Here is an 18,785-nt window from a genome sequence, read left to right as displayed (position 1 = left end):
TATTGAATCTGGGAAAGAGAATAGGTGGGCAGGGAGCTTAAGGAGTGGAGGGAGGGAAAACTGTAGTCAGGATGTATTGTATGAGAGAAGACTCTCTTTCCAATTTATATATATAATATATATATGTATGTATATATATATATATATACACACATATATATAGTATTTATGTATTTAATGTATTATATATATTGTATTTATGTATTATGTATTTATGTATTTATTTGTGGTGTGGTGTGTGTCATATATATATGACATACATAAATACATAAATAAATGCATAAATAAAATGAAACTCTGTAACTTTTGCAGGGAGAGGAAAAGATTTATTCAGCTTACACTTCCACATTCCTGTTCATCACTAAAAAATGTCAGGAATGGAACTCAAGCAGCTTAGGAGGCAGGAGGTGATGCAGAGTCCATGGAGGGATGTTACTTACTAGCTTGCTTCTCCTGTGTTTCTCAGCTTGCTTTCCTTATAGGAACCCTGAAATAGCAGTCCAGGGACGTCACTGCCCTTAATGTGCTAGGCCCTCCCACCTTGATCACTAATTGAGAAAATGCCTTACAGCTGTACTTCATGGAGGCCTTTCCTCAAGCGAGGCTCCTTTCTCTGTGGTAACTGTGGCTTTATCTTTAATTGGTGAATTTATTTTTTTTACATTTCAAATGTTAATCCCCGTGAAACAGGAAAATAAAGTCTTTTAGGTAGAGAGACAAAATATGAGGTTTGGAAAAAATATAAGTATTGTTACTTGTATATAGACAAATGTGTATATGTTATGTAAAAATATTCAGTATGCACAAGAGGCCCTATCTTGTATAGAGAAACTGAATACTTATTTAGTGACATTGTCATCTTTGGAATATACCTATTCTACCTGGAAACCCTGAAACCTCTTTAGGATGTTTTCTAGCATAATTGGCTAAAGAGGAAACCAGAGGAGTTTCCTGGTTCATGGTCTGAAGCAGGGAGCCATCCTCCTGCAGTAGGATATGTTCCCAGGCCTGGTTGGGAGGGGCCAAATCTAGGTGCACCTCATTGATGGCATCTGGAGCCATATCAGTCTCACCTCTATCTGGTCTAATAAATCACTCCCTTGGAATAGCTAGTTAGCATATTCCAGGGTCTTTAGTGTATCTGAGGAATCACTTCCATCCACTCAGATGCTAATGTGGCCATATCAGCTGTGTTGAGCACCAGTGTCTCCACTGTGAAAGGGATGGCTGAGAGCAAAGATGTGTAGCTAAGGGAAAGTATAGTCATCATCCATAGGGCCACATTTCAGTAACAAACATATACCCTCAATGACACCATCCCCAACTACTCTTGAGCTCATAGGGACAATAACAATCTTTTAAAAATTAATAAGCTAACATAGACGGGGGAACAAAATAATCACAGGAGGTAGAGGGAGGGAGGGACCTTGAAGGTAGAGAAGAGGGGGATAAAAAGAGGCGGAGCAGGATCAGGTATTGGAAGGGACAGGAGAGAAGTACAGATGGTCAGGAAATAGAATAGAAATATCCTGCAGTGGGGATGGGGAACTGGGGATAACCACTAGAAAGTAGCAGACTCCAGGGAAGCCAGAAGCTAATGGGACCCAACAGAGATGAATTTAGCTGAAATATGCAACATAGAGGAGTTAGAACTGGCAGAGACCACCTCAAGTAGAGAGGTACGGCCCCCAGTTGAGGAATAGGTTCAGCTACCCATCTCAAAAATTTTAACCCAGAAATGTTCCCATCCAAAGTAAAGATAGGGACAAAAAAATGGAACAGGGACTGAAGGAAAGGCCATCTAGAGACTGTTACACCTAGGGATCCATCCTGTCTGCAGACACCAAACCCTGACATTATTGCTAATGTCAATAAGTGCTTGCCGACAGGAATCTTGGTTGTTTCCTGAGAGGTTCTACCAGCACCTGACTAATACAGATGTAGATATTCACAGCGAACCATTGGACTGAGAGCTTGCGGATCCCAATGGAAGAGCTAGGGGAAGGACTGAAGGAGCTGAAGAGGATTGCAAGCCCATAGGAAGAAAAACAATATCAACTAACCAGAAACCCCAGAGCTCCCAGGAACTGATCCACCAACCAAAGAATATACATGCAGGGATCCATGGCTCCAGCTACATATGCAACAGGGGAGCCTTATCTGACATCAATGGGAGACCACACTTGATGAGGTTTGATGCTCCAGTGTAGGAGGATGCTAGAGTAGTGAGGCAGGACTGGGGTGAGATGCCAAAGCTTTTCAATTCAGACTCCATTTTAGAGAACCTGAACTAAGTTTGAACTCAGGTAGACTAACAGACTGGTATCTAGCATTAGTTTCCAAATTACCCACCAACAGAACCTGAGCCTAGCTCTAGTCTCTAGTCTAATCCCCAACAAGAGCAGAGTTTCCAGGTTACACCCCCAACAAGACCAATGTCTCCAGGTTATTCCCCCAACAAACCTACACCTCCAGGTTAGAAGCCCACCCCTTGCCTAACAACTACCAATGCAGAGGGGAACAGATATGACTCCCAGCACCAGCCAATTATGTGAAAGGACACAGGAGCTTTTCAATCAGATGCTTGCACATATATTTCCTACTTGCTGTTTACTATAAAAGCTTGCCCTGATAGACATTTGGGACACCCCCACACACCAAAACTATCCTGAGTAACAGTGGTGCATTGAGGTGGGGCTTGGGGGGATACAACCAGCTCAAATAAAATAAAGAGTGCTGTTAGTTGCATCAGATTGGCTCCTGTATGTGTTTTGGGGGATCACTATCACAGCACAGGGAGGGGGGGTGGATGGAGGAACACCCTCATAGAGGCAAAGGGGAGGGAGGGGACGGGTGATGGGATGGGGGTGTTGTGGAGGGGAAGAGGGATATCATTTGACATGTAAACAAATAAAATGTTTAATAAAAATTAAAAAAAAATAAACAGCTACCTCCTGCCATCAACACCCTGGACTGCCTTATTTTGATCCCTGCTGGAATAACTCAAGTTTTCTGTTGCACAGGAGTTTGAACTGTAGCTTCATCAACAAGATCATCCCATGAGGGAAGTGCCAAAAGTCTCCATGTCTCTTGTTCAATCTCCTTTAGGCTGCTTGGAAAACTGTTCAGACCTGAGGAAGCCAAGCAGAATATTGCTTGCCGCAAGCGATGTGTGGCTTCCTTCTCACTTTTCAAAAGAAAGCCCTCTGAAAAATTCATGGGACTATATGTCCTAGTCCCTTTTCCATGCTGGGAGTATGTCAAGCTCCTGTAGTTCTTATGCACACTGCCAAATTCACTTTGAGTTCATACGCACATCAGCTCTGTTGAGTCTGGAAACTTCTGTTTCCTGAAAACATCTATCACCTCTGGCTCTTACAATAGTTTTTTGGCTTCTACTTCCTCAAAGATCCCTAGGCCTTAAGGTGAGGGGTTTCATAAACATCCCAATTAGAGTTGAGTGGCTTTCATTTATTAAAAACTTATTTCTGAATTCTCTGGGTTTTCAGATGTAACACACGAATCACTTAGATTTCATCCTATGAAAATAGAAATAAAAGAGGAACAGGAATGGTAGAAAGGTAACAGGACAAAAAAAATTCCTTGTGATTTCAAAGAGCAAATAAAGATATCTGTGAAATAATAGAATGTGCTTAACAACAAAGGAAACATTAAATTTAATAGCTTTTCCTTTATTACACTAATTATTCCAGGTAAAAAGGGAATATGGGTTTCCATCTTAGCAGGAAAATGCTATTTGATTTAATCATAATACTTTGCATATCTTATTTCATCTGAGTAGCAGTAGTTTAGTCCAATGACTTCAAAGGTTGTTTAGGTCATGAATATGAACCAGAGTTCTGGACCTGAAATAAGAATAACAAGTCTAGATACTTAGGCTATTGCTCAAGAAAGTCCACAGGGACAAGCCTCTCTTGTCACTGATTCATGAACATAATTCATGAGTATCCTAAAATTAATAAATATACTCAAGGATTATTTGAATGGTAAATGTTTCTCCGAAATTTATAATTCTCAATATAGCAATAATAACAAAAATAAAGAAATAATATACTAACTGGAATAAAGGAACAATTGTTATGGTTTCCAAGTATTGTAAAAGAGTAATGATATGTTTCACTTCTGAGTAATAAGAGAACAAAGGAATATAATTATGGGCATAATTATAATTTTAATGTGTAATTCAAAATACAAATGAATTACCGCTGTACCACTGTAGAGATGTCTAATAATTATGAGGTGTTATTTCTTTCTAAATTGTCCCACATATTTTAGATAATGTAGGCAAAATTGGAAAGTATTTTTATCTTGAAATATTAAATTGTTTTTAAATGTTATGTGGAATTTCAGTGACCAAGGACGTCCAAGACAATAAAACATTGTAGCCTATTAGTGGAAGAATTGAGATATATATTTAAGGAAAATATGTGAGGGTGTTTGAGTTTGTGTAAAAATTCATGAAATTGGTTGGGCATGATAGCACTTCCCTTTGATCTCAGTACTAAGGAGGCAGGAGTAGGCAGGTTTCTGTGAGTTAGAGGGTAGCCTTATTTATAGAGTGAGTCCAGGGTAGGTAGTGATATTACACAGAGAAGCCCTGTCTTGAAAAACAAACAAACAAAAAATAATAAATTTGAGGTTGGCCAAAGAAAGTTTAATACATTAATAAGGGCAAATGCAAAGTTCAGAAAGAGATTATTGAGATATATATGTTTGCTGCAGATATCCTTATAGTTAAACACAGCAAGTAATGTCTTTTTTTTAAATGTACTTATTTATATGTAAGTACACTGTAGCTGTTTTCAGACACACCAGAAGACAGAGTTTGAGTTCATTACGGATGGTTGTGAGCCACCATGTGGTTGCTGGGATTTGAAATCAGGACCTTTGGAAGAGGCAAGGAATGTCTTAAAAGCTTGTCATGACCCAACTCCAGCAGAACTTCTGGTACCAGTACATTCTAGGGAAAGTTATCTGTATTTGTGTAATAGAAGTACAACGTTATTTATAGTAGAAAACAAAATCAATAATTCAATTTGAGATTGATATAAATGCATTATATCTTTAGATAATGGAATGTCAGATTGCAAGGAGATGAAATATTCTGATGTGTATTTATCAAGTGATGAATCCATACAAATATGTAATGTATGTCAGTGTTAGGCTATGAGAAAGCTTTTATTGTTTTTTGCCACATAAAAAAATCTAGCTTTTTAATGTGTGTGTGTGTGTGGAGAGAGAGAGAGAGAGAGATATTAGCAATGTTAAAAAAATGCCAAAAGCAGAAGAGATATGAAACAAGATAGAGTAGGATTTAAAAGGAAAAAAAAAATCTATGGAAAAGCTAACACAGCTTTTATTGTATCAATAATGCTTTATGGAAAATCCTGAAATTTCATTTTCTTGAATTTGTTTTCCCTGGAGCAGATTATGGAAATGATCCACATACAATACAGTACAGTAATGGCTGGTTTGTGAAGAAATACTCACTCTGCTCTTATTAACCTCAGTGAAAGTTTAGTCTTCCTTATAGTGTGGTAAAAGATAAAGGAAATATTTTCATGCTCTAGCGATTTAGTCTTCATAGATGGCTCAGAAATTTCGCAATGTGGAAATGATTAAATGTATACTTAAGTTTTAGATCAAGGAAGTGGGATGTTTCTAAAGTATGAAAAATCTCATTTTGACCCAATCCATTTATGCTCACACATATTTCACCTTTCAAATAAGACTCTGGAGTACTGAATGAAATCAATTGACAAAATATAGTCCAAAACACCAGTTATTTTTATAAACATTGCTCTTTTGCATTATTGAGTAAATGAATAAATACTTAGATCTGTGGTTTCACTTACGGCTCCAAATGCCCTTGCTCCCCAAGGTTGCCAAAAACTAGTGTTCTTTTCTTTATTGATTTTCTTCTATTATAAGTGGAATCTCTGATAAGAAGTGTCATGATTTTCAGTTTCTTCTGAACAGAGAGATTTCCAGTTTTCCATACATGTATGGAGATCTATACAGTTTTGATTTCATTCACTGAATAACCCATACTTGTTATGAAATATGACGATTCTTGAACAGAAATTGTGTCTGAGAAAAGCAAACTGAATAATGTCTTTAAGGAAGCAGACATTAAATATAAATTAAAATGTCAAACAAATGTTGAACCTTGGTATATAGCATTATTTTCAAACATAATAAAAAGGACAAGGTATATGTGGTTACTGAATGAATGTATGCCCACTGATTCAAAAAAGGATGAAAATAATGCTTATATTCAGGTTGCTACCACAATAGATGGGGATTGACAGGAAAAATGGGAAACATCTGTTATGCTCTAGGAAGTCTTACCTAATTCTAAGCAGTTGTAAGATGATTATTTAAGATTTATAGAGAATTGGGCTTTAATTACAGCACAGAGAAGATATAAAGGAGATTATAAAATTGTAGTCACAGTGAGTTGGTAAAGAAGATAAGAAGCATGATAAGAATAAAATCACTGTGTTATAAATTCTTTTCACTTTCTTGCTTCAGTATCAACTTTAAATGGAAGTTGGAATTTTTTCACAAGAGAAGTAGAGTTTAGATTCCCGGAATACTTTCCAGTTCTCTGCTTACACTTTCTCCATATCTGCCATACACGTGCAGCTTCTGTTCACCAGGTACCTAACCATACTACAATCATTTGAAACAGAAAAATAGTTAAATAGTTAAGTAGTTAAATTCACTTTTCTTCTAACCTCAGCCAGTTTCACTGAATTATCCTAAAATAGTTAAAATTTGTCATATGGTAGGTAGAAGCTACTGATATGTTCTTCTAAGACTACGTGAAGAACTATTTTTATACAATGGTTAATTTTCATGCAAAAATTATCTTATATTTTCTCTACTTGTCATGACTAATTTTGCAGATAATATACTCTTCCTAAATGTTTCTAGTTTATCTCATATTATCATTTTCAACATTAATACTGCTATTACCAATAATGGCTAACATCTGTTGAGAATTTACTTTCTAAGTCTAGGCTTACCTTCGTCAGTTAGTATCTCATTTGTTCGGCTTAACTTCATAGAGGTACAGACATCATTGGTTTTAAGAAAAAAAAATACCTGAAGTGCACAAATGTTTGTGTAGGGAATACATTTTAATATATTTCATAATATATTATGCCTCTGACTTGAGAACAGCAATTGGAAGGCCTCACTTATGAGATCAAGTACTATATGAAGAGATAATAATACATCATAAGAATCAAAGAATCTTGACTCTAGCTGCATATGTATCAAAAGATGACCTAGTCGGCCATCACTGGAAAGAGAGGCCCATTGGTCAGGCAAACGTTATATGCCCCAGTACATGGGGAATGCCAGGGCCAAAAAATGGGAATGGGTGGGTAGGGGAGTGGGGGGGGGACTTTTGGGATAGCATTGGAAATGTAATTGAAGAAAATACATAATGAAAAAAGGAAAATAAATAAATTAATTAATTAATTAAAAAAGAATCAAAGAATCTAATTTATTAGCAGATATGCATAGATTAATAAGGAATGTATAATATGCAATATTTGAAATAATGTTTGTCTTCAGCGCTTTTGTTTTTCCGAGGCAAAGCACCATATATTGGATAATTTATAAAGTACATAGCATATTACTTATAGATGTATATGCTAGGAAGTCAAAAATTACGTGGCTATATCTGCCAGAACATTTTGTTTTTGCTCCAGCACCATCTGATAGTAGAGTCTATCTATCTATCTATCTATCTATCTATCTATCTATCTATCTATCTATAGAGAGAGAAAGAAATAGAATAATTTACTTTACATAGAAAACTTCTTACTGTAACAACAATTTTAGTTTATTCAGAAAGTATTTACAAAATGTCCCCTTAATGTTTCTACTACTTAATTATGTTTGTGTGATAAATTACAATGTGAGTGATGGATGATGAGAAGTACAGTCATTTAACCACAGTAGTGGTAATGCATTTGAGAGGATGAAAATGTCCTCTTAGACAATCTGAGTAGGGCTAGGAAACATATTGTAAAAACCAGGCTGTCTCTTGAAATGAAGTGAGTATTGCACAGGATAGAACAACTAAACTTGAAGGGAGTCATAAGTAGAGGTGGCTTATAAGAAGCATTAGAAGATGACAGAAATGTGGACAAATCTCCAACATGTTTGAGCTAACAAGAACAGGGGTGATGGCGATATTGAAAGAGATTTTTAAAAACATATTGTGACAAAGTTGCAAATGCTTCATCATACATAAGGTATTTTTAAAATCGATCTTTTCTCAAAAGAAAAACCATAAAGAGAGGTGATATCATATTGTTAGAAAGAATATTTTGATTACATGTGAAGGATGAAAAAGTGAAGAAAGAAAAATATAAAAGAATATTTATTAAAATTTGTAAAAGTATTATCAATGATAATCCAGAGAAATAAGCAGTATCAGAGAAGCAACAGAGAATGCAGAAGGCAGTTTTACTGGCCCATTTTGACACAAACTGGAGTTATCACAGAAAAAAAGGAGACTAACTTGAGGAAATGCCTCCACGAGATCCAGCTATCAGGCATTTTATAGTTAGTGACCAATGGGGGAGAGCCCATTTTGGGTAGTGTTGTACCTGGGCTGGTAGTCAAGGGTCCTATAAGAAAGGAAGCTGAGCAAGCCAGGACAAGCATGCCAGTAAGCAGCAGCCTCCAAGTCCTCTGTATCAGCTCCTGCCTCCAAGTTTCTGCCCTGTGTGAGTTCCTGTCCTGACCTCCTTCGGTGATGAACAACAATGTGGGAGTGTAAGCCGAATACTCTTTCCTCCAAAACTTGCTTCTTGATCATGATGTTTTGTGCAGTAAAACAAACCCTAACTAAGACAACAGTGGTTTTTATTTCAATAGAAGAATGAAAGAGAACAACCTCTAGTTAAATCTCATATTGTGGGTTTCCCAGGAAACCTATTAACAATAGGTTTCTGATTATGGGATGGATCCCTGGATGGGTAGTTTCTGGATGGTCCATCCTTTTGTCTTACCTCCAAAGTTTGTCTCTGTAACTCCTTCTATTGGTATTTTGTCCCTACATGCCAGCAAGATTTTGCTGAAAGTACCCTGATATAGCTGTCTTGTGTGAGGCTATGCCAGTGCCTGACAAATACAGTAGTGGGTGCTTACAGTCATCTCTAGGATGGAACACAGGGCCCATAATGGAGGAGCTAGAGAAAGTATCCAAGGAGCTGAAGGGGTCTGCAACCCTATAGGAGGAACAACAATATGAACTAACCAGTACACCCAGAGCTCGTGTCTCTAGCTGCATATATAGCAGAAGATGGCCTACTTGGCCATCATTGGGAAGAGAAGCCCCTTGGTCTTGCAAACTTTATATGCCCCAGTACAGGGGAATGCCAGGGCCAAGAAGTGGGAGTGGGTGGGTAGAGGAGCAAGGCTATGGGGAAGGTATAGGGGACTTTCAGGATAGCATTTGAAATGTAAATGAAGAAAATATCTAATAAAAAATTGAAAACAAAACAAAACAAAACAAAACAAAACAAAACAAAACAAAACAGAACAAAACAATAGGTTTCACTGCTACCACCAGAAAATAGCAGAACACCAGGCAGTCAGGACATAGTGAGCTGACTGGAAATATATTAAGATTTATTTCCATATGAATTGACTAAAGTAGATTGTCCATGTTTCTGTTTGCTTTAGTTTTTAGTTTTTGTTGTGTTTTCATACATGGATTTCTTGATGATTTTCATTTCCTTACGACTTTTAAAAATTATTTTATTTATTTACATTCCAAATGTTGATCCCATTCATATTTTCCTCTCCCAGTGTTCTTGATCCCATCCCCCTCCCCTTTGCCTCTGAGAGGATGATCCCCTACTCACCCACCCTCTCCCAACCACCTACCAACACCCATTCCCCTCATCCTCTCTCAAGTGCATCCCTCTTCCCTGGTTCATCAAGTTTCTACAAGATTAGGCAAAACCTCTCTCACTGAGATCAAACAAGGCATTCCTCTGCTACATATATGTTGGTGGCAATAGGTCAGACTGTGTATGATCTTTGGTTGGTGGCTTAGTCTATGAGAATTCCCAGGGCTCCAGGTTACTTGATTCTGTTGGACTTTCTGTGGGGTTGCCTTTGCCTTTAGCTCCTTCAACCCTTCTGTAGTGCTTTCATGGGGGTCTGTGAGGGTAGTCAATGAGCTTAATTTTGATTGCTTGTAGAAGCATGTATGAAGGGGTATTTTCAGAATAACATGGAATACCAATGAATCACATCAATCTTACCAATAGCCATAGCATGAAGAAAATATCTCCCCTTACACCAGCACCAATTAGCTGCTAATATTCCTCTGAGAGGGATTGTAGCCTTCTGAGATATTCCCCATAATATTTGCTGCCATGAAATCTGTGTTCTTAGACTGGAGACATTGCCTAGTTTTTAGAAGTACATAAGCAACAACGATTTTAAGATAGGACAATTTGATTTGCCTCATGTGAAATTTATTTTCCTCTTGTTTTTTTTTTTGTTGTTGTTTTTTTTTTTTTTGTTGTTTTTTTTGCTTTTTTTTTTTATAGGTTTAATTGAACAATAATGATGGTAAGGGCTGGAAAAGACCTAATGGCAATATCTTAACCGTTCCTACACGTAAGGTTGAATGTTTTACATTTCTTGGTGGCTTGCCTGAATTAGTAATTATATGTTTCCATTAAAACATCCTTATGATAATTGGAAAATGTGTCATTGTGAATAAAATGTTACTGGTTTTCTTTGTACATTTAGATTTCTTTCTGACACCTCTCCACTCCTCTACAGTCATTTTTCTGTCATTTTATTCACTTAAATGGTAAAATAAAACTTAATATTTTATACTGTTATCAAATGCTAATTTTAACTTTATATAAATAAAGTATATCTATGATCAGATCAATAAATGAATCCTTTATAGAGTTATACTGGAATAGTTACATACATTAGCATCTTTGTCGTTTGTTCCAACACATTTCAGTTTTCAGTGTCTATACAAAGAATGGGAATAGCCCAGGTGTTGGAATGAGTATCTGTATTCAGAATACTTGTAATATGAGCAAGGGGAAACTGTACTAACGCATAACCTAACCTACATAATCATATAATATCTGAAAAGCATTTTAAGTGTAAGCATGTATACATGTGAAATTAGAGTAGGTAGAAAATAAGACAGGTAATATAGAAGCCATGGGTGTGAGGATGCAGTAAGGAATGAGGTGTCATATTCATAAATAATGCTTTATATTATTTATATACTCTGTATTTTTATAAGATGAGGAATACCATAAGTACCAGGGCTACATAATAAGGGTAGCATTCTAGGCTAAGAAGATTATACTTATTCATATCTATGTATATACATATAAACATATGCATTGAATATACATTTGTAAAAGTGGTATCTTTTGAAGTATTTTGAAAGATGGATGGAGTAAGGAGAGAAATAATATAATTATGTTATGATCACAAGGTAAAATGTGATAAAGCATATTATTTCATGAATACTGAACAGGGTAGTTCATTGAGGACTGAGAAGCTTTCATAGTGTTTTATAGAATCCAGAAAATTTAGTAATGCATATTTCTCTGTTTTTGATCTTCATATCTTAGATTCTTTTCTGATATGATCACATCTCATTTTTAGTTTCTCTTTTAGGGGAAAGAATGAAAACCAGAACTATCTCATTACAAAATATCATTTAAATTGCACTGATCACATGTGGTTCAATTCTCTGGACCAAAATGAGAAATCAGGCCCAGTGACCTTCAGAAGATACGGAAAAGAGGAAATGTCCAGTTCAAACATGGATCATAGAAATATGCTACATGTTTTTATTCTTTCTTGTGGGCCTCGGGGCTTCAGTCCCTTTCCCCTACCTAATACCAGATCATGTTCCTCTCTCCCCCACCTTTTCCTCTTCCCCTCCCAGATAAATCCCTCTCTCCCCCTTTGTGGTTGCATTCTTCTCCCTTCCAAATGGGACTGAGGCATCCTCACTTGGGCCCTTCAGCTTGTTGACCTTTTTGAGTTCTGTGGACTGTATCTTATGAATTCTGTACTTTATTTTCCTGGCTAATAGCCACTTATTATTGAGTAGGTACCATGTATGTCCTTTTGGACCTGAGTTATCTCATTTAGGATGATATTTTCTAGTTTCATTTTCTTGAGAAATTCAGGATATCCTCATTCCTAATAGCTGAGTAGTATTCCATTGTGTAAATGAACCACATTTTCTGTATCCATTCTTCTATGGTGGGACATCTAGATTGGGAGGTAAGAGGTTGGGGGGAACCTCCAGAATGGACCAGACACCTGGAAGTAAGAGACACTCAGCACTCAAAGGGAGGAACCCTACATGAAATTCCATACACAGGGGGAAAGGGAAATTAATAGACCCTACCTCCAGCAGAAAGGCAGGACATCAAGTGAAGAATGGATTGCTATCTCACAGTGAAAACTCGGACCCATAATTGTTCCTGTCTGAAAGAACTGCAGGGATAGAAATGGAGAGAAGCCTGAAGAAAAGAAGGTCCAGAGACAGGCCCAAAATGGGATCTAGCTCAAGGGGAGGCCCCAAGGCCTGAAACTATTACTGAGGCTTTTAGCACAAAAAAGGAACCTATCATAACTGCCCTCTGAAAGACCCAACAAGGAGCTGAAAGAGTCAGAGGCATATATTTGCACCCAAACAATGGACAGCATTGCTGACCCCTGTGGTTGAATCAGGGAAAAGCTGGAAGAAGCTGAAGAGGAGAGCAACCCTGTAGGAGGACCAGAAGTCTCAATTGATCTGGATCCTTGAGATCTCTCAGACATGGGACCACCAACCAGGTAGCATATGAGGCCCTCAATATATTTATAGCAGATAACTGCTGAGTCTTGACTCTTTAAGAGAAGATAAACCCTAACCCTGAAGAGACTGGGGGCCCCTGGGAGTTTAGAGGTCTGCTGGGGTAGGGGTTGGAGGGTGGTGACATATTCATGGATACAGAGGGCTTGGGAGAAGGTATGGGATGTAAAACCGTTGGAGCATGGACTGGGAGGGGAACATAATCTTGAGTGTAAAAACAATGATTAAATAAGAATATATATATATATATATATATATATATATATATATATATATATATATATGCCACTTAAATCTTTCTTTAGCTCAGATGCTATGAGCAGAAGAGATTGTACAGTCAGGAAAAGAGGTTGGTCCTACAAGCCTAATGATCTGAGTTCTGTATCTAGAACCCCAGTTCTAAAAATATGGAAAGGAAGAACTGATTCCAGAAAGTTCTACCTTGACATTCCCAATTCTGCCATGTCATGGAGCTGTATTAACATGCAAAAAGCAAATCACCAACCTCATCATCATCATCATCATAATCATCAATAATTCATAATGTCAGTCAGTTGTATTATCTTTGTTTAGTTCTGATCAGGATGACCTATCACATGGTGGGAAAGAGTTGTTGAAGTCTCTCACTATTAATGTGTAGGGCTCAATATACAATTTAAGATTTAGCAGTGCTTCCTTCACAAATGTGGGAACCCTTGTGTTTGGGGTAAAAAATGTTCAGAATTAAGATATCATCATGCTAGATTTTTCCTTTGATGACTATAAAGTATCTTTCCCTGTTCTTTTGACTAATTTTGGTTGAAAGTCTATTTTGCTAGATATAAAAACGGCTACTTCAGCTTGCTTCTTGGCTCTGCTTGCTTAGAAAACTTGTGCCCATCACTTTACTCTGAGGATATATCAATCTCTTTTGCTGTTTATTTCTTCTTTGCAACCAGAATGATGCATACTGTTTTCACATACATTCTGTTAGCCTGTCTTTCTGTTGGGGAATTGAGTCCATTGATGGCCCAGGGCCAGATTGTTGCAGCTCAGAATTTTACGAAGACATTCAAAGGAGAGCTAATACAAACAGTCCTCAAAATATTCTACAAATTAGAAACTGATAAACTCATTCTATAAAGCCACAGTCACCCTGATACCTAAACCATACAATGACTGAGTAAAGAAAGAGAATTCCAGACCAATTTCTTTTATGAATATTGATGCAAAAATATTCTATTAAACACTCACAACCTGAATTGAAGAACATATCAAAAACAGAATCCACCATGATAAAGTAGTCTCCATCCCATGGACGCAGGGATGGTTCAAAATATGAAAATTTATCAACATAATCTCCATATAAACAAAGTGAAAGGAAAATTTACATGATAATTAGATACTCAAAAAGCATTTGGCAAAATCTAACACCTCTTCATGGTAAAAATCTTAGAGAGATCACAAGTCACATACTTAAAAGCAGTATACATCAAGTCAGTAGCCAATATCAAATTAAATAGAAACTTGAAGAATTCCATTAAAATCAGGGACAAGACAAGACTGTCCACTCTCTTCCCTATTTATTCAATACAGTATTTGAAGTTCTAGCTAGAGCAATAAGACAACTAAAGAGATCAAGTGGATAGAAATTGGGAAGCAGGAGTAAAGCATTACTATTTGTGTATGATATGATAGTACACTTTCTACCAGAGAACTCCTACAGCTGATAAACACCTTCAGCAAAGTGTCTGGATATACAACTAACAAATATTCAGTAGTCAACCTATATACAAATGATAAAAGGATCAAGAAAGAAATTAGGGAAACAACACCCTTTACAATAGCCACAAATAATATACTATAAAAACAAGTGAAAGGCCTATATGACAAGAACTTCAGTTTCCTAAAAAATAAATTGAAGAAGATATTTGGAGATAGAAAGATCACCTATGCTCATGGATCAGTAGGATTAATATAGTGAAGATGGCCATCCTACCAAAAACAATTTATAGATTCAATGCAATTCCCATCAAAATTATTCAATATTTAAAAACATGAAAGAACAAATCTCAACTTCATATGAAAAAAAAAAAAACCACAGTATATCTAAAACAATTCTGAACAATAAGAAAATTTCTGCGTATCAGATTTTGACATGTGATATGCAGGATACATAATAGGTGACTCCCCTGTAAACTAGTCATTCCATCCCTAAAAGGGCCATCACACACAGGCTGAGAAATACTGCTCTAGACACTCCTGTGCAGAAAAATCAACTGATTCATCACTGTCTGTTGTATGTTGGCTTTTATTAATTTGAATTAAAAAAAATCTATCAGAACATAGTACCTTGAAGATATTAGTATCAGCCAATACTTTTTATTACCAAAACCTTGGCACATGATTTTACTGAAACTCAAACTGAATCCGTTCTTATGTGTTCCATGTCTAAATACTGGATTTCTGAATATCATTAAAAGGTACCAGAAGTAGTACTATGAATTTGGAATGTATATACTAGCAAGCTCTAATATTAAAACAAGTGTAATGAGGGGCCTCCAACAACTGATGAGTAGCCCCCCAGTAGTATCCATGAAGTATTGAAATAGGGGCTGTTTATTCTGGTTGAAAATATTAAGAAATGAGTAGGTCCTTTTCAATTTTCACTATTATAAGAGTACATATACATGAAAAAAAATAGACAATACAAATGAACAAATATATTAAAATGCATACCTTTCAAAACACAAAATAAAACTAACAAACAAAAAACTTCTTCTAGAGCTTCACCACAAACTGTATTACAAAACAATAGTTATAAAAAATGCATTGTATTAGCATAAGAAGAGACAGGTTGATCAATGCCTACCTCTGCAGAGATTTGATGTACCTGGGTGGGATATTGGGGGATACCTGGGAGGGTTCTTCACTCTCTTAGAGGAGAAGGGGAGGGAGAATGGGAGGAAGGACTGTGTGAGGGCAAACCAGGATGGGGGACAACAAACAAAATGTAAAGTGAAAAGAAAGAAAGAAAGAAAGAAAGAAAGAAAGGAAGGAAGGAAGGAAGGAAGGAAGGAAGGAAGGAAGGAAAGAAAGAAAGAAAGAAAGAAAGAAAGAAAGAAAGAAAGGAGAGAAAGAAAGAAAGAAAGAAAGAAAGAAAGAAAGAAAGAAAGAAAGAAAGAAAGAAAGAAAGAAAGAAAGAAATGGTTTTCTTGCCTGGTAGAAGCGCAATCATCCAGCATTGCTAAATTCAGATTATTTTAATTAAACTATTGTCTACTGAACAGTGTATTTGTAGGACTTATTAGTTTCGTATTGTCATTATAAAAGCTGGCATAAGCTCTAATGTTATTCCTCAACAATAGTATATTTAATTTTTTATCAGATGTCACACTGAATCATGGTCTAATGTTACCATTGTGTAATGATGGAAAGACTGAGTTTCCTTCACCTATAATTTCCATAAGTATCTTTTTAGTATGCCTTCTGTGGCATAAATGAGCATTGGCCAACTTATAGTCTGATCTTTCAAACACAAAACACTATTGTTATCATAGCTTCCTGCTTTGATGATATGTGAAGTCTAAAGACAAAATAAAACGGTAGTATGCAGCAGCCCTAGAGATATGCCTGAATTCATAATGGACATATACCCCTAGTAACCAAATCTGATTTCTCTATGTTATAGAAACTTTAATTATGAAACAAAACAAGAGTCTGTAGCCTGACCTAGGCAATACTTTACGCACAACTGCATTTAAATGAGTGTTGAAAGGTGTGTCTTCTCCTGAGTATGAAGATCATTTGAAATTTGCTTTCAGCTATAGTTCCCTGAGGAGTCTGGGATGTGGAAATAAAACTTTCTCAGGTATTTTTATAATTCAAGCTTATTTTCCAGGGATGAAATTATATAATAGATTTCTGTAGACTAATTGCTTCCAGAAAGTTTTACTTAGAGTAATCAAACCTAAGCATCCATTTTTGAAATAACATTAAAAACTACACTTTCTTATTAGTTTTCTGGCTTCTGTGCTTCCAGTATTATGGGAACCTTGTTATAAGGAATCCATGTGAATTCTCAAAGGATTCAAAATTTCCCTTTATTTTTTATTTTTTAAAAATATTTTTAGGATTAAAATATAAGTATGCATGTGTGAGTCTTCATGTATGATGATAGTAGCTAAAACTGTTTTTAGCAAACAGTGTACAGTATATAGCATATATCATATGCCAGTTTATAGAAACAAACAGATACAAATTTAAAATAATGAAGACAATCTTGATTTTATTGTTTTATACTGGAATCCCAGAGATGAGAAAGTGGTAGAGTAAGGATCATTTAGGAATCCAGTTTCCTTCTGTTGCTACCTCTGTCATCCTCAGTTCTTATCCTTTATATGAATATTTTTGCTTTAATACCACTATTAGTAATTGGAAAGAAAGGAAGCTCAGCATAAAATGAGTGATTATCTTATACAAAAAAAAGAATAAGTGATTTTTTTATTGGAATTGTGAAAAATGTTAACAGCAAAATTCAGGTGCTCCTCACAGAAATGGACATCTATAGATGGAAGCAATATTTTCCTTGGCAGAATGCTAACCCTTAGTTGATCATTAAATGCATGGGCCTAGGGGAAAGGACATTCTTTGTAAAAGAAAACATAGGAAAAGGTTATGGGAAGAAATAATGGGCAATTATTTTAATGATATTTTTTAACATAAATCATTGAAGATACAAAAATGTTATTTAAACTATATTTCTTTCATCATGTTCCATATGTTGTCAAAATAACTTGAGCAGAGTTCAAGAATGAGGGTACTTAGACATATTTTAACCATTTTGCTATAGCTCTAAGGCTGAATAAATTACTACTCCATTCCACATGCCTGTAGTAAAGAACTTGAGATGTCTTTACAAGAGATACCTGGAGAGGAGGTAGAGGAAGAAGAACCTTATTCACTACTTGTCAGAGTGAAAATTAATGTGGACCTTGTAAAAATGTATGATTTTGGAGTTTCTTCAAAATACTAAATGCAGTAATAGAGTTCACTACCATCTGAGCCAGCTATTTCATACCCAGGTGGATACCCAGCGAAGTCCATAAATGATCATAATAATGATGTTTGCACATTTATGTTTATTGCTCTTTAATTTACTAAGAACTTAACTCAATAAAATACTTCAATTTAAATAACTTAGTTTTTCATTAACAGATTTATGCATGATAAAAATATGGCTTATTCATAAAATGGCATATAAATTAGAAGTATAGAAAATTCCCAGCAAAATGTGCTGGAAAAATTGATAGAGTTCTAATAGATAATGTTAGGTAAGTAAAATTGTCTATTTACAAAAAATTTCAACAAGAATATATGTTCTCTCACATATGCAGATTCTAACCTAATATATAGTATAAACAAATGCATACATCAGTATACCATTATAAAGAAAAGCAAGAAACAGTGATACAGAAGAAAAATTCTTATTGCTAAGAACATATGCATTATAATTTTTATAATTCCTGTGAATGCTCTCTAAAAGTCCAATACCTTTTCTTTCCTTTCTTTTCTTTTCTTCTTCTTTTTTTTTTTTTTTTTTTTTTTTTTTTTTTTTTTTTTTTTTAGTTTTGGTTTTTTGAGACAGGGTTTCTCTGTGTAGCCCTGGCTGTCCTGGAACTCACTTTGTAGACCAGGCTGGCCTTGAACTCAGAAATCCTCCTGCCTCTACCTCCCCAGTGCTGGGATTAAAGGCTTGTGCCACCACCGCCAATACCTTTTCAATGAAAAAATAAATCTCTAGGTCGGAAGTGACATCATTTGATTATGCAACACGCTGTTATCTCCTTACTTGAAATTTCAATTGAATGTTCCTGTAGGATTTAGTTCTTTG

The sequence above is a fragment of the Mus musculus genome, chromosome 10 (genome assembly GCF_000001635.26).
Source record: "Mus musculus strain C57BL/6J chromosome 10, GRCm38.p6 C57BL/6J".
Taxonomy (NCBI): Eukaryota; Metazoa; Chordata; class Mammalia; order Rodentia; family Muridae; genus Mus; species Mus musculus.
The sequence above is the reverse complement of the archived record's forward strand: the minus strand, read 5'-3'. Positions refer to the sequence as shown.